Genomic DNA, 22,624 nt, shown 5'->3' with positions numbered 1-22,624 from the left:
ATCTTTAATTTACAGTGTATTAGAATGTTACATATCATATAAGTACGTATTAAAATTTTCCAATTCATCATATTGTATTTTTGATAAAAGTTAACATTTTAAATGTTTACATGTTTGAAACAAGCAAGTCTTGAAAAAGAGGATTAAGAGCGATTGCGTTTCTCATTTCTTTCTCTCCGACATGGATACAATCACTGACTACTTCGCATTTACTTTGGCGCCCCTGCTCGAACGAGATTTAATTCCCCACAGGTCGAATTAAACGAAACGTCAGTGAACCGTCTACGTGACGTTCCACGTGGTCGAGGACGGCGCAGAATTGTTGCCCCATCCTAGCGATCGCAGCAGAGAGAACGAAGGGGGAGAAGTAGCGGTGGATGGGCGCAAAATAAACAGCGAAACATTTGTGCAGGACAGTCGAACAGATAGATGGGCAAACCGACGTCCATGTGGAACAGGATAGCGTCACTACTGTCTGAAAGACGAACGTCCTTCAATTATCCGTACGCAGTACCGCACATACCCGCCGTTGTAACGAGCCCTTGCCGTAAAACATGTCTGTACTAAACGTTTCTCGCGATGCACAAGTTAAATTGCGAACACAATATAGATTTGCTTTGCGTAGAAAACAGCCGCCGTGTGCTTTTAAATCATTGTGTCATATATTTTCTACTTCGGTTCTCTTCTAATGTAATATCTCTACTAATATAATCTCTTTTTATTTCTCCTGTCAAAGTATCTTTTTTAATATTTTTGTGCATATTATAAATATTTATGCGCAAATTTTAACTAAAAATAATACAAATACAAAGCTCTTGCGTAATAAATATATTATTTACTTTACCTACTTTATTACAATCTATTTTTTTTTTTTAAATGTGTGACAAACTCTTTTGAAAATAACTGCTACTAATATTGAAATATTGTTAAAAAAAAAAACTCGCCTCGGTTCACGTAGATTTTTACACAAAACGAGCATTATATTTTTCATTGCAAGTGAACGTCATTCTACGAAACGGTCAAGGAGGATGTGAATTATGAGAGAGGTCACACAGCATACTATATTATACCTATAAATTGTCATTTTCGAATTTTGTAAGTCACAATCTCATGCCATAAATAAACCGCAGTGCTCTTGGCAAGTTGCTGCTTTTTCTACGAAAGATTTGCGGGAGAGCGTTGCGATGTGAATGCTGCATATTTGCTTATATATTCAACATATTTCATCTAAATTTCCACTCGTTTTTGCACGTGCTCTTTTTTATCTAAATTCTTCCATGCTTATGTTATGCAAATTTTTGATTGCATTTGGAAGCCTCGCCAAAAATTATCATCACTAAGACGTCGATTGTACTTTTGTATAATCAAAAATTGAAATTTTATTCGTAAAGGATCTTGAGATTTTATCTTAAGAATTTCAAAATTCTTAAAACAATTCTTGAGATATATTTTCAAAATTTTAAAAACAGCAAGAAATTATATCTTTTTTCAATAAATAAGCGTACTTTTTTCTTTTTCTCGCAGCATATAAAAATACTGTATACTCTTTATTCTCATAGATTCTATGCTATTTTATTGTGTACCTTCTGCTATGCGAAAATGATCCAAGCAATATGTAGATATGTATCTCTGTATATATGAATAACATGAGATAGCTATGGGATATGTATAACACATATAGCATTGAATTCGAACGTACTAACAGTATCGTGTACATCACGCGTATCACACGCAAGTAGAAGGAGCTAGAGAAGCTCAAGAAGTAACGCGAACGTGTGGCGAATAGAAAGACAATAGAGAATGACAGAAGCGCGATGTGCAAGACCGAGCGAGAACCTGAAGGGATTCACGCGAGGCACGTTTCACCTTTGGAGTTTGCAGGTATACGCCGGCCTCTTGAAAGCACTGTCGAGTTCGTTCTGAAAGTCTCTCCCTCTGGTTCGGAAGAGGGGGAGAGGGCAGGAAGAGCGAAAGCTTCACTTCGGAGAGCTTAAACCGAAAACATAATCAAATCTCGCTGAGAGCCGCCGCGGTGCAAAGTTACTAATTGCTTAATTTCCCTCGCTCCACTTCAGTCTTCTTGTCTTGCAGCATCCTCCTTTGGCGCTCCGCCTCTTTCTGTTCCTCGCCCTCTCTCGACTTGTCTTATTTTATAAGACAACCGTTACCCTATCGTTTTCCCGTTCTCTCTCATTCTATCTTTGATATTATTGCCGGTCCTACTCTTTTTTTATGTGCGCATTAAAATTTTTCTTTTCTACTCTTTCTTCGCTCGTATAATTTGGGTTTTTTTAAATAACAATCTACTCTAAACTGGCTATATACTATTTATTTGAAAATTTATCGAGACTTTTCGAAACGTTTAATGAAATATTCGAAATTTCGTATCGCAAACAAGTGTATTCACGCACGGATTGAAACAGTTTTTTGTAGAATATCATAAAGAATAGAGTACAAGCTGCAGGAAGATCGCCGAAGGCAAGAGTCAACGCGTGGTACGCTTTCCTTCGTGTAGAGGAAGGAAATTGTACGCGAGAAAGAAACATTTTCGCCTGTCGTCAAGTGTTATTTCCTGCCTTCTCTCTTCTGGCTTCCTTTTCCCTATCACATTTATTCTCTGTTCAATTCCGCACAAGTTCGCCTACTATTGTATTATACGAGACTATTCGTTGAAAGCAAGCAGATTACGCTATCTTTTTCGTAAAAATACGATGCTCGTGCACAAAAATATATGTGTAGTACTAAACTATGATAAACAAATAAATATCTAATAAACGCTATTTTAATTTTTGTTATTGTTTGCAAAAGGGCTGATTTGCAAAATACATACACATTGATATATTTCTTCGAAACACAATCTTCTATAAACACTGCAAATACTATCATGATGCTTATATCTTTTATACCTGCATCATTATAGTAAACGGATAAGGACTCAATGGGAATAGTTGCTGCATGCCAAGTCGTTGTCAAGTTTACGATACGTGAAGTAAATCCGAAATGCAATCGATCTATTCAAAGGCAATGAGTCGTGCAAACGCGACTCCACATGCGAAACGGGCTTTAAAACCATCTGCCATGTCTCGTGCAGAAAAGTTTTCATCTCTTTCTATTCACGCGAAATAAGGAAAAATTTAAAGAGCGGATATTTGTTCATAAATATTAAGAGTATCTTTATGACACTCAATACAAGTGTAGGTGTAGGTGTAATCGCGTAATTTAGACTCGGATATTAGATGACAAGTGCGTTAACTGAATATATTTTGCTTTCAAATTAGCGATTCATAAAATAAAATGTACTAATAAAACTACACATTTTTTATAGATTTTTACATTTATCAATTATTTACTAATATCACAATTATTCTACATATTTGTAAGATGTAATATATAATCAAGTGTTTTTACATAAATGTACTGAAATGAATAAATAATAAATATTTACGTGTAACACAGGAATATTTGCCTTGTTACAAAATGCCTAAAGACTTACAAATTACTACGCGGCTTTCAGAGGCCTTTATTAATAGCATGGCGTGACTACCTTCCCACTCGCACTCGCAAGCAGCCGTAAAGTTCTACGGTCGGGTGAGGGAAAGTTAACGCAAATTTTCCACCTTAACGTTTGTCTTAAGGAGCACCTCGCGTTTCTTTCGTCGCAAAGGTACTACCGCACCATCGAATAAATTTCAAAACGCCGCGAGAGAAAGTATAGACGCGAATTCTCCCCGCAATGGTAATACTATCTCGAAATATACGACGTAAAGCAGAAACGTGAATTTTACCGCCGAGCTTTTCCTTAAAGCCGTCTTAAATTTCTTTTCGTAAGGGAAAGAACGCGCGAAAGAAAATGAGGAGAGAAGAAACAAGCGTGACGGACAAAGAAAGTGAAATATAAAAAGCTGGAAAAGAGGAGAAGAAGAGAGAAAGAGAGAGAGAGAGAGAGAGAGGAGGAAGAAAAAAGCAAAGTAATAGCCACGGAGCCTGCATCCGTGTACCATCTCTCCCTCCCTCGATATACACGTTTCGAGCTACCAGAGTAATCGATCTGTCGGACGATACTCGTGCCAATGAATCGCTCGAGCGCGATTTCACGCGAAACGAGCTCCGAGACCACCCATCACTTCCCGACGGGAAAGGGAACCTTCGACCGTGCAGGTCACCTTCGGTGAAGGATGGTCCGTTCGATCGCGATAAAATGATCCCTCCACCCAGCTTTTGGCCGATTTAACAAATCGTCTCGGTCCGGCGCGAGACCCGGCTACGCCGAGAAAACGAAAAGAACGAAGGCCGGGTTGGTTGTCGAAACGTTCTAGAGTTTCATCTCAGCGTGTATCGACCAATTTCAAACAATCATTTACATCTTTTTTCTCGATTTTGCACTATATTCGCAAAGAAGCAATAATTAATTCCGCTTCTATAATAGCGTTTTCGAGTGAATGAATTTGGACTCGACCCAGATCAATTAATCACTATTTTACTATGAATTCACGTTTTTTATTGCAGAGACGATATAATAACTTTAATCGCTGAAGCGGTTAAACCTGCTTCACTCGAAAATACTACATGTCTTGCTTTTGTTCGATTGAAGGTAGTATCGATACACCGCGCTTTGTCATTTTTTTAAGTGTGTGAAATATATATTACATTAAAGACATTTGCATTTTTTCGACACAAATAATTCATTCAGTAAATAACGCCCAATCGATTTCTTCTAGATTATTTCTTTTGTAAAAAGTAGACGGTAAGTCTCTAAAAAACAGCGGCCGTACCCTATGCGGGCGAAAATGTAATAAAGGAGAAGACACTTGAAGAAATAAATCTTCGATCTTTCCCTTTCACGACTCTTGATCCCCTCTTTGGGACAGAAAAAAAAATAAAAAGCAATAAAAAGCATAAGGAATTTTTTTATATACGCGATGGTCACGTTCGAAATATAGGGGGAGATTCTCTTTACCTAACTAACAATAAGAAAAAAAAACCTTAAATCGATATCACTAAAATTTAAAGACCTTCCCGACATTTCTATGTACATATTTTGTTGCATAAGAAAAATGAAGTTCAGTCAAAGCAATTCAAAAGAAGTCTCTTAAAAATTCAGACTTTAGTAAAAGGAAATACTAGAAAGTATATATTTTTAAACATGATAGGCGTTGAATAATATATCTTCTTTCCTTTCTATACGTGTGAGAAATGTATTAAAGATGTAACGTGTGTACATGAAAAAAATGTGCGATAGATGAAATGTTAAAGATTCAAACGTTTTTTTCGCAGAAATTCTCTGCAAAGTCTTTGTTGTAAAAATTTATTTGAAAATACATAAAAATAATTCAAATTGTTTAGATTTTAAATATTTTACAAAACAGCGCGACAAATTTTTATATCATAAACGTAACTTGTAGCTTCTGTCATATCAAGATCGTAATAGTCTTATGTTACAGATATCCATTTGCATGCACAGTACGAATATCGCATAACAATGTTGTTAGTAATGTAACCTGTAACGTAATTTGGTGCATCACAGGCTATATCACGTATATGATAAAATCATTTGAAAAGATGAGGTTGATATTATAAAATGAAAATGTGCAGATATAGTAGGTACCACTAATTTTTCTCAATTTTTATAATCTATTATCTGCATATATTATATTTTAATTGTGCCAATAATTTAATTCTAATCTATACGAGAAATTTTTGATGGAAGTACGGAAGTCGTGAAACATATAAAAAGAAAAACCCAAAGTTATCTTCTTTCTTTTATTTCAAAGGAGTTAGAATAACCGGCAAAGATAGTCCACTTTTACTACTGTTCCCATTCTCTCCGCGATCTTCTATTAAAAATTCGTGAGAATCCATTTAGCCGTAGAAATTAGAAAGTAGCCTTATCTCTCTTGCTTAGCTTTATATATTCGTAACAAGATAAAATTTTAAAGTCGCGAGAGAGATTCTTCGTAGAATTTCTTCTACGTAATTCTGCAGAGTTAAAATCTTTATTGTATTATTTTTTTTATTTCACGCAATAGTCTTATCACAAAATAGTAAATAAAATTTAATCCTATAAATTCTTTACTTATTAAACCTTAATAAGTAAATTAATATGCGTGCAAACTTTAATCTATATAACCAGCTGTTTTATTTCGAAAAATATGCTTCTAGGAATATAAATGATAAAATATATATATATTTGTATAAAACGATCCGCAATCGACCATGTAATTGCTTTTACATCTCTTCAAAGTTTACATTACACGCTACATTATGATCGTTAAAACGATACGATCGGTTGAATCACAGTGACAGTCTTTTGAGAATTTTCATGTTTGGTGGACCACGTTGCAGGACTATAATCATAACGCGTCTTATCAGACTCGCTTAAGGCACGATAACTACAGGCAATATCGTTAGCGGGCGATACTTTCGGACGCATGAAAGAGTCGTCGCGAAACGCGGAAGCGAAAAGAGAAGAAAACAGCGAGTTTCCAAGCGCCTGTTAGCCTTTTACTACTTGGCATTTAGCTCTTCGATGTAATCGGCGCCATTGAAAAGAGCGATTTATATCTCGTTATGTTCTATCGGGCAGGGAACACTCTTTGTTCGTGACCTGTGGGAAAAGTGGCCTCCTAAGGTACATTTCGTACCCCCTAATCTGCCTACTACGAGACGCTTTCTTATCTCGTGGTCCTTTTCTGTATCTTCCTTGCCCTCCCCCGGCGTCTGCTCGCGTCTGGTCTTTGTCCGTCTTATTTCGCGTCTTTCTGTTTCACGGCCGTTTCCCGAAAGGATCGTCGAGAGACTCGAGGAATCCGCCTCTCGTTCCACAGCAAGAGAGAAACAAACGAAACTCGAGGAAATCGCCTTTGCTATAGTGACGCGCCTCCTATCTCCTCCTCGCTCTCTTTGCCTCGTTGCTTCCCGTTTCTATGCGGCGAATTCGTTTTCCGCGAGGATGAAAGAAAAGCTCCGTGGCCGTAGAGACGACCGGCACCAAAACGAGAAAATTTCTTTACAAATATATATCTTTTGGGCTTACTCTTTCTATCTATAAGAGACTACGTTATATAAGCGCACAGCAAAAAGATATCTCTTGCGAGCAATGCAGGAGAGGAAAACGGATGTTTATAATATATAATTCAAACATATTTTATTTTTAAAAAATACATATATATATATATATATATATATATATATATATATTATTTCAGATTTTATTTTATAAAATATAATTATAGTACTTTTTTTATATTTTGCAAATTATATATTTTTACCTTTCAACGCCCTTCGGAAAATAATTTCTAGCTATTTTATTTATTTTTCTACTTTGTTACAATTACAGTTGCAATTACCGTAAAACACTACATTTCGAGCAATAGTAACGGGAAACGTGTAATCGTGAAAGAAGACAGGGAAGAAAAGGAGCTGTTGTTTACACGACTTGCGAACCACGACGCTCTCGCCCTCGAAGGAAACTCGATCCTTCCACGCCTCGATTCCGTTCTCCTTTGACCGTTCGCTTTTACGTACGTACGACTTTCGTCCGAGCGGCCTCGCTGCAAACGAGTTTTCGAGTTCCTCCCTTGTGAGTAAAGGGGATCGGGAAATTCCACAGGTTGTCCCCTCCGCGGCAAATGCTTGTGTTTGTTCCTTTCGTTTGGTCCGGACGTGAACACGCGCGCGCGCTTATCGGCGGTATCGCTGGCTCGAGGCAATGTCCGTTTGAGAAGATCAAGAAACCGGTCGTACGGTCGCGAAAATCCCATTTTCTCCACTGGTTCTTTGAATCCGAGCGGAGTGAACCGTGAAGCTCTTTCAGCCCTCTGTATTTAAGGCCATTGTAGCCGTTGACCCGGCAGCTTAATTTGGTCGTCAGCTAAATCGCAATACCGCACGCGTCCTTTCTTTTTACGATTTGCGATTTACGATAAAACGTCACTCGGAAAAGCCGTTTGTGGCCCGTTCGTTACGTTTTACTCGCTGTTTCGTAACGAGATATACGCGTCAATTGATTCACGGTTCTACATTAATAGGGTAAACTCGGGTAAGATGGACATTTTTAAAATGCAAAAAACATACTTTTATTTTTGTTATTTTTTAATAGCGTTTGGCATATTATCTTCACTGAAGATAAATTACGTAATATTATCGAAATTAAAAGGAAAATATTTAATAGAAATTTTATATATTATCAAAATAGTACAACATAAGCATTGGCCATCTTACCCAACTTTTAAGGAAAAGATGACCATAGTGACGGAAAGATGGCCATAATATTTATGAAAAAATAGTGAAAACGAAAATAAAAATTATAGATCATATAACAATTTACATATCTTTATAATATATCTAATGTCGATTACGATAGTTTAACTGTAATTTATTCGACGTTATAACAGTTTTTAGTGGACAAATGAAAAACTTTGCAGCTAGTCAAAAGTAAAAATATGATATAAGATTCACAATATCGTTATTTCGAATAATGTATGCATATATAAACTACTGTAAATATATCGATTATCTTTGATAATGACTAAAAAAAAGCGCACTACGTAGCGATTATTAAAATAATTACAGCCCATCTTTTCCGTATGGTCATCAAATCCTAGTTTACCCTATATACAGCTAGTACTTTAACAATTTCGACCATCAATATCTTTTAACTCTTACTCCATATTGTTATTTTTGGCAGCTTCTAACTGTACAGGTGGGTCAGCGTATTTCCGATAAATTTATTAATATGTAAAAGTGTTTTAAAAAATCTGAAAAAATGTGTATACCTTCTTTGAACATTCTAAATAAAGACTAAAATAATAAATTGGAAAATAATTTACTTAAATATATTATTTTATTATTATTTGTTTTCAAGAAATTGACGTTGTTAGAAACATCACAGACAAAAATAATCCATCAGTACGGATAAGGGTTAATATAACATATCGCGCGAGTCTTTTTATCGAAATTTGAGATTAACAAAATAGCATTCAATCTCATCTAAACTGGATGCAACAGGGAGCGAAAGAAGGAACGAGTTATCTTGCCGGCAACACCCGTAGGGGTTTCTTCCTTTCCCGCTCCCCCCCTTCTTCCTCTTTGGCTGAAAAATTAAACACAGGCAGGTTTTATATAATGGCAATTCTTGCGGCAACCACAGTACGGTCTTCTCGTATATATACATATATTCACGCACGGCACGACTCGGTTCGACCGTTTCTAGAAGCGCGTTAAGTGCACGTAAGCAAATGCTTCCTCCCTCCTCTTTCTCGAGAGCATCGTAAGGTTTACGTTTCGGCTCCTCCGTTTGCATTCTGTCGCGCGGTTGAATATTCCACGAAAGAACCTCCTTTCGGTTCGCCTCTCCTCCCTCTCTACGTCCCGAATGTCGCTGGAAACCGCTGAGAAGAGAGACGTTTGAGAGACGACGTCGCGATGAGAGAGTCGGGGAAGGAAAAGGAGGGGATGCGCGTGCATAATTCAGTAGTAATGCCGTGAGTTCATTCCGACGGCTCTAGCAACAGAGGAACTGCGCGTTGTGTACGGTCGGTCGAGTTCCATCAGTCCGGAACTTTCCGCTATTATTACTATTTGCCTGCTTCTCTTCCCTCTCTCTCTCTCTCTCTCTCTCGCGAGCGCGCGCGCGAATACGTAGTCACATTTATGGCGATCGTCTCCCCCGTTAACGAAGCCATTTCGTCGGCGACAACGACTTCGAGGGTGTCGAAATATTCGAGACGAGGCATCTTCCAGATTATAGATAGCACGCGTTGACGTTTCGAAGGACGCGAACGTTGATTGCCGCTTGAGAAGCAATTTCAGAACGCAGAATTACGAGCTCGTTAATTGCGGTATTATAATTTCTTCTTTTCTCCAAGAGGGGGACAGAATTTAAAAAAAAAAAAAAAAAACAGAATACACAACGTTATGGAAAAATTCGGCAAAGAAATTCGTTTTTGAAATAAGTATCGCATCTCGGTTGGAGATAATATTCGACGAAAAACAGGAAGTTACTACTACAGCAAGCCGATAATCAAACGAGCTGGTCCGTAGCGGGCTATTGAGATGCGCTCGATGTAAATCGTTAATTTAAGAGGAGAGAACTAGTTTAACTTAAATATTGACTCGACTGAGTTAACGCGGAACTGGCTTAGAGGCGGTACGGTCGCGTATGTACTTTGCCTTGCATGAACGAGAGACTACGTCGTGCAAAGAGGAACTCGCCGCCGCCGTCGCGTCGCCGCCACCGTCGTCGTCGTCGTCGTCGTCGTCGTCGTTGTCGTCGTCGTCGTACGCGAGTTAGGACGAACGAGAGAAAGCTGAAACAGGCGAGACAGCCGGCGACATGCATAAGTTGAAGAGGAAGCCACGGACGAAAAGAGAGAATGTCGCGAGCAGGCTGTCAGAGACGCGTAAAGGGAAATAGACCAGTACCAGTCGGTCTGACGAGGCGACTGCACTGCAAACATTTATAGTTGCCAAAGCCTCGAGAGACTTCCATATTGTTGTTACTACTTAACCGCTACTTGTTACTATTACTCACGGCATCGTTAGCCCTGTCGAGGACTGTTTCCCCAATTAAAGCATGCGAACGCGCAACTGCTCGTTGAAAACGGGAACTGTATTAATATAAAGAAGATAATACACATTTCAGCGTGTTTGTGTGCAATTTATCATCATTATTAAAACTCGAATGTCGACTGAGTTTAAGCTGACACCGAAGATAGTAACGTGAATCAAGTGTAAACATATAGATGTAATGGCTATCTTACGATCCTCGTCGTTATACAAATTTCGTATGAAAAATATTAAGAAAATAAATTAAAATGTAAACGAAATTCTGCATTGTTTTTTGTCACGTCATTAATTTATATAAGTCTTGTTATTCTAAATAATTTCAAAACAACCATTTCACAACGAAACGACATAAATGTAAGCAAAAATGCAAACAAAGGGAATGGAGGAGATAAAGTTAGAGTTCATAATAAATGATTCTTCACAGCATCGTGAGATTAATTTGCGCCATATGAATCGTTGTACCATTTGCTCGCCCAGAATCATCTTCAACGCCCTACGAGAAGCCCCGCGAGGACGTGTATATATATATATATATATATATATATATATATATATACGGGGCAACGCGTATAATTGCATGCCGCAATAACGCACACGGTACGAGGTCTGCGGTGCGGCTTATTCTAATAATCGCGCCCGTCTGAAATTAAAGTCTGGGTTGTAATTAACGTCGCGTCCCGCGGTCACGGAATATATACGAATAATCGCCATAAAATTACGGAGAGTTTACGCGGGAACGACGACGTAGAGAGGGAAGATCGTCCGAGAGCGCGGGCGAGAACGTACGGGGGTGGAAGAAAAGCCGGTAAGATCCTACCTACCCTGACTGACCAAGGGTAAAGGGACGGTGACGACTGAATTTAATAAGTCGTGATGCCGGCTCGCCATTCTTTCGCGCGCCTTCTGCTACAAATTCCGCATTATTTTCGAGCCGCGAGCATTTTCCCACGAGTTTATGACATGGAAATACCACGTGGATATGGAGAACCGTTGTTCTAACTCTCTCTCTCTCTCTCTCTGAGACGAATACGGTTATCGCGACCTAGTTCGACGTACGAGGAAGAAATTACTTATACGGCGCGAAATAACGTGGAAGCGAGACAATGGCGACATCGGTGTAATAGCATGCGCGACCGCTAAAATTGCTACCCACACAAAAATTCCAGTACAACTATTTTCTCACTTACAGAAAAAAAGAAAGAGAGTTGTACAATTAACATAGCAACATCAAAAGTAAAATTAAATAGACTCTAACCACGACAGCGAATAATAGATAAAATATAATTTTACGTGTTTTATTACATTAATATGATGTCCAATTTGTCGGAAAAATATTCTATATTCTATATTACTTTGCATATTAAAATATTTCAGATTCTTTCAATCTTTTCAGATTGAACATATGCACGCAAGCCGAGAGAAGCTTTATCGATAGTTAAAAAATGGAATTGCACCGCGGTAACGGTACTTCTCGATAATATTGCATCGTTCCTGCGATAATACGACGTCTCTGTGTGCTGAAGATAACGAGAAATCACGCAGGTGGAAGAGGAATGATCGAAACTCAATCGGCGCGTAAGCCAGTAGCGTGGAAAGTTGAGATATACAGAGCAAAATAAGCAAAAAAAAAAAAAAAAAAAAAAAAGTAAAAATGCAGCATTCCCAAGACTGTTTCATTTATCGTTGATCCGACGACATTCGCGAACATACAAATATGTTTAAAAACAATTTTAAAAAATGCAGAAAGATTTCTCGTATTAAAAATTTATCGCCGAGTTTCTCATTTAAAATAAACGCTAACGATGAGATTACTCTGCACGTTTCACGTGACCCAATTTCGCCGTGATCCATCAAAAACTGCGAAACTTCTGAAAGGAAATAAAGTATGCGTGGTAGTATGAAAAATTATTGCGCGGAAGAGAGACTTTATACAAGAGGAAATATATGTCGGCGCATTTGAATTATATTGCGTATCTAAATTTTTCTTTGACAAAAATCTGCCTAATTCGTAACGCGATACCGCTTTACGACACAATTTTATATCCGCTCTAATTCACTTTACAAATTATGTCGACATGCGTAAATTACAAATATAAATACAGATGTGTACGTAGTTAGAAAATGTTAATCCCAAACGCCGTGCTTTTCTATATGTATAATTTTTTTTAATATTATTATAACAAGCTACAAATATTTTTTTCAACATTTCTCAAAATCAAATATCTTTTACCTTTTTCATACGCAGCAATATGAGCAATTTTTATACAAGGTAAAATAATATATTCATATATGGTAAAGTAATTGTTTGTGCTTGCTTTGCTAAATGCAATATTATTTTTTAAAATATGTAAAAAATATATAATATGTATGTATAGTTTGTTGCAAGCAATACTTCAAAACTCTCGAACGTTATAAATGCATATGTGAAAGAAGAAATTTATTACAAAGCTTAAATTTTATTGTTACTTTTTCATTAAAATATTTTTACATTAGATTATAAAAATATTTATAATATATATTTATATGCATTAATTAAATAATTAATATTATTCTACCTACAGGAAAGTTGGATGAAAAAATAAAAAAAAAATGTCAAATTTGAAGAATTAGGTCTCGTCGATTTATAGAGTATTTGTTTAAAAAAATTGAAATCAATTGAGAAAATTGTGAAAAATATAAATGCCTATACAAGTCAAATATGTTCAGTTGATCGTAAATCTGCCACGAGCAAATAGATTGACGTAATTTGCATTGCGCGAAAAACTCGTGCGCTCTCGCACAGTATACGATCTGACATATTTTATTTAAATATTCGCTTGCACACTCACGTGCACATTGAGAGAAATTGACGCGAATATTGTTGTCGATAATATGCAGGCAGGTTGACGAAATAAATACAACTGCATTCTTATTATCTATTCCTTTTATATATGTATATTATATATTATCTATTTTGCAATCAATATTTTAATATTGATTTTTTTTTTTAATTTATATTGTTGATAATATGTATAAATAATTATAAAAATAATATAAGAGAATTCCGCGAATATATATCCGATATTTAATATGGTCAAGTATGTTTTCTTCCATTCTATTCAAACATCTATAAATTTTTTTCCTCAATTTTTCGATGTACTCTCTTCGATATGAAAACTGCGCTCTAACACAACGCAATAGCGAGACAGAAATCGGTTTTAACTACGCACCATTCAACAACAACGATAAATTTTACCTCACTAGTTCTCAAAAGTTTATCGTTTGTACAACGTGTGCATGTATGTCACTTTTGCAGTAGAAGCACGGAAGCGTTGGATAGTGAAACTACCTTTCTAGCGAAATTCTTTTTATACGACGATCGTAATCTCATAGCTTTTCTCCTCGTCTCTTTTTTTTCTTTTCTCTTTTTTTATTATAGCATACAAAAGGAAAAGCAGAAAAAGATAAAAATATGGAAATGAATGTAACATCAAATCGTTCAAATCGAACACTGCAATTTTTCTACAAAACATTTATGAAATCATTATCATTATTTATCACATATGATGTCGAACTCGGTGTCGAATAAAGAATATATTATAACAGAATATAGTTTTAATTTAATTTTATTATATGCTGCTCTGTTCTAATTTATAAACTTTTACAAAATTTTTAAAATTTTGAATAAACTTAATTCTTTAGGAAACTGTTCAAAACGAGAAACACAAAATGTAAATTTTTATTTTAGTTCTTTATTTTTAGAATTAAATAAAAATGTATAATTATGTTTCTTGCATATGTAAATGATAACGATTAAAAGTTAAGAGGTAAATTGAAGATTTGACGGTAGTGGAGTTAAAAGTTTTATAATATTTTCAATTTTTCCTAAACGCATGTATTTCAAGATCTTTTTTATCTGTAATGGAAATTTGTAATGTAAATTATTTTCTTAAAAAAAAATAATAATAAAAGAAAAGAAAAAAATAGAGACGAGAGAAATAATACTGAGAAATAAAAAGATAATACATACGTAACGCTTACCAGTTCATATATTGCATGCATCTAATCTACCTCTCTGAATTAATCCGGCATGATCATGGTTATTCCTGGATGTGCTTTTCCTCGATACAACGGATCACACTCGCGATCGCACACACGAAACACGTAGAATAATGAGACGATACATTGCTTTGGCAATTCGATGAAATGCGATCGACATTAAATCCAAAAAACAGATTAAGATAGATTGAAACGATCAATTATATTCGTCACTCCCGATTACATTCGTGATTACATGAATAAAGCGAAACACATGCGATAAATAAACTCTTTTCTCATAAGACTGTTGAATTATTATTTATATTTCTGGACACATTATACACATCGGAGTTCTGCGTTTTATTAATTTTTCTCATCGATTATATTTTCATTCCTTTTTAACTTTAAGTCTTTATTAACTCTTACTCCGTATTGTTATTTTTGGCACCTTCTAACTGTACAGGTGGGTCAGCGTATTTCCGATAAGTTTATTAATATGTAAAAGTGTTTTAAAAAATCTGAAAAAATGTACATACCTTCTTTGAACATTTTAAATAAAGACCGAGATAAAGACTAAAATAATAAATTTGGAAAATAATTATTTTATGATTATTTGTTTTCGAGAAATTGACGTTGTTAGAAAAATCACAGACAAAAATGATCCATCAGTACGGAATAAGGGTTAAAACAGATAAACAAATTTTTCGGACAAACATTTTTAGTAAATAAATTCCCGAGCCGTGGCGCACGCGTTGTCGACCGATCGCCTCTTCCGAGAATCAGCTTCGCTTCGAATCAACGCGTGATAAACATGGCGGACGAACACTACCGCGAACAGTTGTACGAATATAATACGTACAAGTGGGATCTTTCGGATGCTCCCTTCGATGATCTTTGACGACTTTCAATATTGAACGAGACTCACGATGTTCTGTCGGACGAACAAATGCTGAACGCGTATAGTAAACATGTATTTTAGGAGACGTGCGCGAAAGGCGCGGGAAAGGCGAATAGTTTACGACTATAGAAACGTATTTATCTCAATCACGTGAACGAATTATATACACTGAGACACTCATCCATCGTTATATTCTTCACTTTCAACATTTACTACTACGAAATTCCATCGAGACGGTACAAAGATACGCGAACGCGGAGCGAGCGCGAACACGACTACACACTAGCGTGGCGCGACACCAACTGATCGCCGATGTGCGATGTTGGGTACTTAAGTATAAACAAGTTCGGTCGCGCGCGAAAAAACGCGTCTGCCTTCACGCGACAAAAACATTACAAATAGTGAGAGACGCATTAAAACTTTCTCATTTTCTATTTTATATAGATCAATTAATACACTGAGATACTCCTCTATACAGCACAGATCACTTCAATTACATTGCAAATTGCAATAAAACATTACAAAAACATTGCAGAGATATAAATCTATAAAATATCAGCACAGTCGTTGCAACATATATTTCGGAAAAATTTCAAAATCAAAATTTTATAATTATATTTTTTAGAGTAAAACGTATAAAAAAACATATAAAATATGAAAAAGTTTAACTTAAATAAATGTTGGCAATAATATTTATCTAAGAAATATTATATTATAAATTTATACACATAATAAATTATATATATAATTTTATGTAAATTTATAATATATTTTTTAGATAAAAAAATTATTACGCATATTTAAGTTCAACTTTTTTGTATTTTATGTGTCCATATGCTTCTGATATTTTATCATGTATGATTATGTATCAGAAACAAAAAGTCTTATATGCAACATTAGTCGACGATTGCAGTAACAATGCATTATTGAAAATTCTTGACATTGCAATATTGCAATATTGCGGTGAAAGATTGTTGCAATGTGTATACAATCTTTCTGTGCTGTATGGGCCATTATATTCAGCGCTTTCGTCAATCAATTTTATGTAGAATTCAATCAAGATAAGTAAAAAGATATGAGATTATATACGGTGTCTCGCGCGACAACTAATCGCTGAATAGACTACGCTCCGAAATTCACTACCGTATTACTGGGAATCTATAACATACGTAACGTGAACTAATAAAGAGATAGAATCTAGACGAGATAAGCGAATTCTTCGAACGATCATTTTTACGCGCACTAAAAATAATTTCCGAGTCGTCGCGCACAACGGCTGTCGCGCTAACTCTTCTCATTTCTCAGAATCGACTCCGGACGATTCGGAGAATCAGCGCGTGATAAGCATGGGGAACGGACGCTAGTGCGTTATGTAAGAGCTTTACGTCAAAGAGCAATTAATATACAACGTTACATTCGAAATATTCAGAATTTTATTCTTACAGAATTCGATCGACAGACAACGAGAACGCGAAACAATCGCGATTTTCATGACACGCCTCTAACATATTCTCATGTTCGCGCAAATGCAAAAAAATTCTTTAACTGTGTACATACATAATTGCATACAATCGTTGACATTTTCTTTCAACTAAACTAATAATATTATAATATTTTAATAATAATAATAATGATAATTATTGAGTGAGAGATATTGACATAGTAATATGTGTAATAACTAATCTATTGTACAATCTATCTATTGCCCAATAATCTATTGTAGTTAGAATTAAACTAATATTTGGTATACAACGTAAATACATAATCATATAAATTATATATTTTAATTAAAAATGTAACTGCTCACATTGTATTTATGAATCATTATTAAACTATTCGACAACTATTCTACATATCATAAATTCGTGTTTAAAATAATTTTTTAAAATCAATATTCTTTGAATTATTGTTTATTTTTAATGTAACGCAAAATAGCAATATAATATTATTTGTCATAAAATTATATAATAATGATATTCCTGTAAAAATAATCAATCATACACGTATGAATCATGATATTTTTCATAAGTCAATTAGATTTGAATAGTTATATTATCACCTTTGATTTTTATGTATAAAAATTAAAAAGCTTGTAAAAGCCAGAGGGAGATTAAACAAAGGTATTTAAATGATTGTAGCACCGACTGCGACGATGCGCGAAAAACCCTTATTCACCGATGAAAACGTAATGAAACCGTATATCGAGCTCGTTGCACGTGAAACAGCATTAAGCAATAACCGGCAGGCCGTGCATCTATCGCGTGCAACGTCAAACGTCATCCCCTGCGTAAAACGGCCACCCTTGTCGGCCACCCTCGCCACGCTCGTCAGGAGGCTGATTTCACCACGACTGTTGATTTGCGCTAAAAATGCGCTGCCGGCGGCGTTCACGATTGACCGGATAACGTGGTCCCCAATTACAGTCTCGCTCGTGGCGGTGACGCGGAACATAATCGGCTTGACGTTGGTAGCGCGATGTAAAATGTTTGTTGCCCCATCGGTGGCTAATGACGAGCTCATCTTCGCAACCGCGGACGAAAGTTATTTCGCGCGATCGTATCGCATAATAACGCCCGCGTATCAATTCTATCTTCACGAAACACGCGCTTTTCATTTTCATCCCTCTCACAATATCGTTAAAAGCTTTATAAAGAAATGATTTAACTGTGAACACAATGTTTTATGATTGTAATGTCTAGAGAGTAATAACTTGTCAGTTATATCAACGAATGAAAATTAAAGAGAATTTCTTTAAAGTTTCAAGTATACAAATATATATATATATAGGAAAATTAAATTTTCTTTATTTACTCACTCTAGATATAATTCAATATTTAACATTATAATATATTGTGTTAATGTATTTATATGATAAATAATCTGAATTTTTGCATTAATAAAAATTTGAGAAAACATGATAATTTTTTCAGCCTTTCTAATAACATAATGTGGAAAATTTATTAGCATTTTTAATACTTTTCTTCATAAGTGCTTTCCATGATGTCGTTTCGCTTCGATAACGGTATGATCGAACTTATCGTTGCGTGAAACGATATTAAGCAATAATCAATCAACTGTATAAAAGCTGTACAAACATCAATCGCCTTGATTCTACCTGTCATAGCTTTTTTATAAAGTAAAGGATTGTCAATCAAGTATAAGTTATTCAAAATAAAAAGAATTTACTGCTAATTAATGCTAAGAATGCAAAAATAGAAAAAAATTAAAACAAAAATATCGAGACTTTTTTAGAATACAATTTTAATAAATACACAAATACATTTTTGTAAAGTGCGTAGCAACATGAATTTGATTTTAGAGTATCATGGTACTAGAGAAGTATATATAAGAGAGAAAAAAGGAATCAAAAGAGCAACGCAGAAATGATCGCAAATCGATAAGGAAGCTTCCAATAAGCTAAACTTTTCTTATACAAACACAAATACGTGAAAGAGACGCATTTGATCGAAGAGGAGTACGATCTTGATGCGTACTCCCAAATGTAGCTGCGGGTCGAAGAGGTTTCATCAGTCACCTGTCACTACCCTTACAAGTCACCATCTTCAACCCTTTTCACCCCAGGCACCCATCAACCTCATGCCCACACCCCATCCCCATGAACATAAAACAACTTAGTGAAACGCTGTACAAGTTCGAAAAGCATCGGTATATATTCCCTTGGCAACTCAATTTACAGTTATCGTAAAGAGGAGGAAATATCAACCGAATGTCAGTAGAGGAAATAGCGTATTCGAAAAGTATTCATAGAACACTCAGAGTATATTCCGAATATTCGGTATAATCTTATCATTTCGACAGAATCGCTATTTTTATTTGCCATGAGGCTGAAGATAGATTTTTTTTTCAATGCTTTACTACATATTTATATGCAATATTGTTTATTACAATGCAAAAAACGTAATTATAAATTATTAAAATAGCAATTTGGTTGATCAAAAAACATAGAAATATTGGCGGTTGTTTTGGCGGTGACATTTATTTTGATTTGGAACGAATGTAACGTATGGTGTGGAAGAGAAAATAAACGATAAGCGATGTAACATCGCGCAGTAAATGGAAAAAGACGAGATATATCGAATTTATGTGAAAAAACAAACCGAATTTTTCGATTTCGTAATCGTTTCGAAATTGCTGCAGTTATGCCTTCTATCCCAAATTGGTGCACAACTTGTTGAAAATAAATAGTGTAGAAAATCGCAGGATAAATATCATCGTCAAAATTTGTAATAAAGGGAATATTTCTGGATAAAGGAATAACTATATGAGTAAATGAAGGATGAATAAGGAGGGGAATAAAACCGGGATAAAAGCCTTTATATAAGTAAGAAAGACAAGTTTCAGGTTAAAAGTAATCAAGATAAGCTATTGCCTTCGCTATGCGCGTGCGTTTGCATTGGATTTTACATTATATACACTGACTTTCTTTTTTCCTTCTCGTCTCTTATTTCATTCGACGATCGATCGGCTTCGGAATTTTCTGATTGCACTTTCTGGGAGGGAGTTCGTACCTCACCGGCTAATGAAAAATATCCCTCAAAGCGGCTTGCGTGGATATTAATGTGCTCCCATTTTAAATATTACTTTCAATCTTTTCGCTACAAATCTGACTAAAATCTTTCTGGTATAATGTTACACTATGTGTTTTAATATATGATATAAAAAATTAAAATTAATTCAAAAGAGGAACAGGATTGAAAAATAAATCAAACCCTTAAAAAATAAAAATTTGAAAGTAATATAATATCAATATTTTTTTATACTCGTAGCTTGTTATACTTGTTAATCGAAATTTAGATATTCCATTACATTCGTTCTATGATTTCAAAACAATATTAGATCATTTTTTTATTGATTTAAAGACTGAAATTTCGATCTCTCCGCATGTGATTCACGATCTGTCTGATAAAAATCTTACTTTCATGGAACCGAATGGTTGAAACGGGATTTGGCTATCTGTCGACGAGATCGGAAGCAAAGGGGCTCTCGCGGAAAAAGCGAGCGTGAATATTTAAAGCGACAAATGATTCGTTTTACTCCCATCGCATGGTGCTTAAATGCTGTCGTCATCGTCGTCGTCGTCGCCGCCGAAAGCTCCGATGTGCGCACATTCGAGCAGGCCAAAGTGCGCACGTAGTGCGCTGCAATTCGTTAGAGGGAATTGGCGCATCAAACTTTCTATTTCTTTTTTATTTTTTAATTCGCTGTCTCACCGACCCACCCTCCCGTCCTCGCGCACCCCCGCGGTGGTGCGGCCGCGCTCTTTTCATTTCGTTCCGCAATTTATGGAGCGCGTCGTGCTCGCTGGCGGACTGGCTGACCCCGCAAAGAGCGTGATTTACAAGCGAATCATAATCGACGAGAAATCGATATGATTTATCGCGAAATAACGAAACGGAATAACTCATCCGCCCACACTTGTCGAGCATCGACGGCACACGGTGCGATATTCCACTTCCTTTGTGCTGCTACCGCTTGTACCGCCGAAATGTATTATACGAGAGTAGTGCTATGCACTCGACACGATGATAGCTTGATATTCGTACAAATATCGAAAAGGCAAGCCGTATGTTTCGACTTTGCTGGAAGTTAAGTATTCGGCTGTATCGCGTTGTTTGCGCTACGTCAGCATGATATTCGTAAACGAAGTTGTTTGATATATGACGTTATGCACTGATGAATATGAGATTTAGAGCACATAGTAATATACAAAATTATCGTCAGTTTACGCATGTAAATTTATTATAAATTTGAAGTCGAAAACTAATGAATAAACTTTGGCTTTTCACTCAGCTGCAAAAAAATTTATTTAATTATAAGCAACAGCTTTAAACAACTAGAATTACGGCTAACTTTGTCCATAACATTTGTTGAACACATTTGAAATATTTTAATATACAAGTAGAGAGAGAAAAAGAAAGAGAGAGAGAGAGAGAGAGAGAGAGAGAGAGAGAGAGAGAGAGAGAGAGAGAGAAATAAAGAATATTTATTATTTATAATTCTATACATTTTATTTATATTAATATTAAATTCCTTTTGTTATTCCCTTTTATTAAAAACAAGCACATTCAATATATTTTATTATAATTTAAAATTATACATATGTTTAAGGTAAACTGAATATATAAATGTGTTGTGAGCTAAAAATTCAATCATTAATTTCACAACAACTAAGAGATACACGCGATATATTGAAAATGTGATTGATTTAGTGTCAAATTCAGGTTTGCGGCTGCAATCAATCTAGGATAGCGCAGATTATGTAAATGTAGAGAATATTGATAGTACTGCAATCTTGACAGCTCAGTAGTACCGTACATACATTTATATATGTGCACATACATTTATCATTTAAATCTTGCATACATTTAGATTTATGTCTTAATGCTATAATCTCTCCATTACTTGTAAGATACTATTATAAATTGTTTTAAAAAATAAATACTTAATGCTCATTTTTTTCAATATATAATTAATAATTCTGATAATATATTTTAAACATAATATTATTTTACATACACGAAATATTATACAGTGTGTAATAATAATTGTACATGCGTGCAAGTAAAAAAAGACTTGTAAAAAATAATTTCCTCTTAGGTAAAATTATATAAAATTATAATTAAAATATTCTCCAAATTATATTAGTGATACCTAAAGCGTAAATGCGTAATCGTCATTTTATTACAAAAGCGTTCAGCAATAATTAAAGAAAGCTTTTAGCGCGATTTTGCAAAGCAAAACCAATGTAAAGCGAAATTTTACGAGCTCAATTGCGCATAAAAATTTACTAATTGCTTTACTCCGTTTTCAAGCGTGTAATACGGCAAGAATTCGAAAAATTGAGACGCACATTTCGCACGCGCGCGACATTATTTTATTAAAAGATATTAAAACGTACAGCTCACGTCGCGTCGCCGAGTGTCTTTAACGAGCGTTACTCGACTATTAAAGCTGAATTAACGACGCACCTGCCTGTCCTGATAATCGCAAGTCCATTTATGATAATCGACGGCTCGCTAAAATTTCATTCGCTCTTCCATTTAACCGCGCAGTTAAACGAGATAATTAACTTGTAATCGCTTCGGGCCCCGGCCTCGATTCACGTCTCTATCGCGCTTCTTA

The 22,624-nt window shown here is 35.4% G+C and overlaps 1 protein-coding gene and 1 long non-coding RNA gene across 3 annotated transcripts in view; one reads left to right on the top strand and one right to left on the bottom strand.

Moving 5' to 3' along the window:
* Window positions 1–15,688, bottom strand: part of Phyhd1 (Phytanoyl-CoA dioxygenase domain containing 1) — a 141,033-nt gene extending 125,345 nt beyond the window's left edge. The window contains exons 1-2 of the mRNA XM_072886855.1: window positions 15,443–15,688; window positions 14,587–15,101 (exon numbers count right to left, since the gene is read on the bottom strand). The gene's annotated coding sequence lies outside the window, so the exon portion shown is untranslated. The remainder of the gene's footprint in view (window positions 1–14,586; window positions 15,102–15,442) is intronic.
* LOC140663020 (uncharacterized) overlaps window positions 1–22,624 on the top strand; it is a 99,750-nt gene that overhangs the window by 46,265 nt on the left and 30,861 nt on the right. The window contains exon 3 of one of the 2 annotated variants that reach the window (XR_012046205.1): window positions 253–12,964. The exons of the other annotated variant lie outside the window; for it this stretch is intronic. This is a non-coding gene — a long non-coding RNA (uncharacterized lncRNA). Of the gene's footprint in view, window positions 1–252; window positions 12,965–22,624 lie in introns of those variants that run through there. 2 annotated transcript variants of the gene reach the window in all.

The sequence above is a fragment of the Anoplolepis gracilipes genome, chromosome 2 (assembly GCF_047496725.1).
Source record: "Anoplolepis gracilipes chromosome 2, ASM4749672v1, whole genome shotgun sequence".
In the NCBI taxonomy this organism is placed as follows: Eukaryota; Metazoa; Arthropoda; class Insecta; order Hymenoptera; family Formicidae; genus Anoplolepis; species Anoplolepis gracilipes.
The sequence above is the reverse complement of the archived record's forward strand: the minus strand, read 5'-3'. Positions and strand labels throughout refer to the sequence as shown.